This window comes from Octodon degus, unplaced genomic scaffold, assembly GCF_000260255.1.
Source record: "Octodon degus isolate 3935 unplaced genomic scaffold, OctDeg1.0 scaffold00102, whole genome shotgun sequence".
NCBI lineage: Eukaryota > Metazoa > Chordata > Mammalia > Rodentia > Octodontidae > Octodon > Octodon degus.
Window position 1 is genome coordinate 3378232 of NW_004524678.1, and position 1842 is coordinate 3380073.

At 54.3% G+C, this 1842-nt stretch overlaps 1 pseudogene; it reads left to right on the forward strand.

Annotated features, from left to right (window-relative positions):
- The first annotated feature begins 596 nt into the window (after window positions 1-596).
- On the forward strand, window positions 597-1280 carry LOC101582484 (annotated as a pseudogene).
- The last annotated feature ends 562 nt before the right edge of the window (window positions 1281-1842 follow it).

Here is a 1842-nt window from a genome sequence, read left to right on the forward strand (position 1 = left end):
ATTTGAACTGGCACCACAGCGACAGGGCCAATTCCTTCTTGGTCTTTGGGGCTGCAGCACACTTGACCCCCTCCCTCTACTGTACACCGGATGCAGAATACGCTCTCCGCCCAAGGGTACCAGCAGAATACGCTCTCTGCCCTAGGGTACCAGCACTGCTCAGCACTGCTCATCTCACGATCCTCTGTGAGTTAGGATAGATCCCCTGGTCCAACGCTCTTACCGTTGAAGACAGAGAAATCAAATCATCCGCTTCCTCCTCCCGACCACTTCCTGGCCCTGCAGCCCTCCTGCTCTTTTCTGCATTCACTTCAGACACTCAGTTGTGAGCTGTTGGGATGGAATAATTCATGAGCCGAGCCCAGGGACTCTGAGAGCTTAGCTCACGACCAGAGGATCACGACAGCGGTGATGCTGGGAGGAAGCTGGGTGTGCATAGTGTTCAACTCTGCGTGTGTGTGTGTGTGTGTGTGTGTGTGTGAATCAAGTGTGATTAAAACTATGGTGAATGAACAGCCGCCGGAAACGGGCTCTGGCTCTTGTAGGCCTCTGAGGAGGCAAATCCGGCGCATATCTGAACCATCAGAACGGCCACCATGACGGTGGGCAAGAGCCGCAAGATGCCGCAGCACACGGACTGCAGGCTGAGGGGCGTCCTGCGAGACTGCCGGGTCTTCATGGGCACCTTCCAGGCTTTCGACGAGTGTATGAGCTTGCTCCTCTGTGACTGTGATGATTTCAGGAAGATCAAGCCAAAGAACTCTTAGCAAGCAGAAAGGGAAGAGAAACGGGTCCTCGGGCTGGTGCTGCTGCGAGGGGAGAACCTGGTCTCCATGACAGTGGGAGGACCTCCTCCCAAAGACACTGGCATTGCCTGAGTGCCACTTGCTGGCGTTGCTGGGGGCCCAGGGATCGGTAGGGCTGTGGGTAGAGGAACCCCAGCTGGGGTTCCCATGCCACAGGCTCCTGTAGGACTTGCTGGGCCAGTCCGTGGGGTTGGTGGGCCATCCAACAGGTGATGGCCCCACAAGGAAGAGGCACTGTTGTGGCTGCTACCACAGCTAGTATTGCAGGGGCCCCGACCCAGTACCCATCTGGCCACGGGGGTCCTCCTCCACCTATGGGCTGAGGGGCACCTCCTCCAGGAATGATGGGCCCTCCTCCTGGCATGTGACCACCATGGGTCACCCAATGGGGATCCCACCTGGATGAGGGACTCCAACAGATATGCCCCCTCCAGGGATGTGGCCCTCCCCCCAGGTATGCAAGGCCTTCTTTGACCTTGGCCAGAGTTACAGAAGTAGCTCCACGTAAGGGTGGGCCCAATTCCCCAGGGCCACGTAGACCTATTTGTTTGTTATGCTGTTGTTCGTGGAGTCTCACTGGATTGTCTGGTTTCCCTTACAGTGCCCCCTCCCCTGGGAATGCAGCCACCAAGGCCCTAGACTCTTCTTTACCCTCCTCTGCTGCCTGCCTGTTTCCTGTGAGGCTGTACATAGTCCTTTTACTTCGTTGTTCCTATGAAACTGGTTTATGATAATCTTTTTAAGAGAATATTTAAAAAATGGTAAATGCTTACATTTAAAAAAATTATTGCAGGGCCAGTCAAATGGCTCAGCAGATTAAAGCACCTGCTTAGACAGACATAGGGACTGTGTTTGATCCCGGCATGCAGTGTCGGCCCCATTGCCAAGGTGCACTGAGATGGCAACTGAGCCCGGATGTGGTGGTGGGCCTGTAATCCCAGCACTTGGAAGGTTTAAAATAGGAGGATCACTACGAGTCCAATCTGTGCAGTGAGACCCTGTAGACCCTGTACTAAATATGTAAAAAAAAATTACA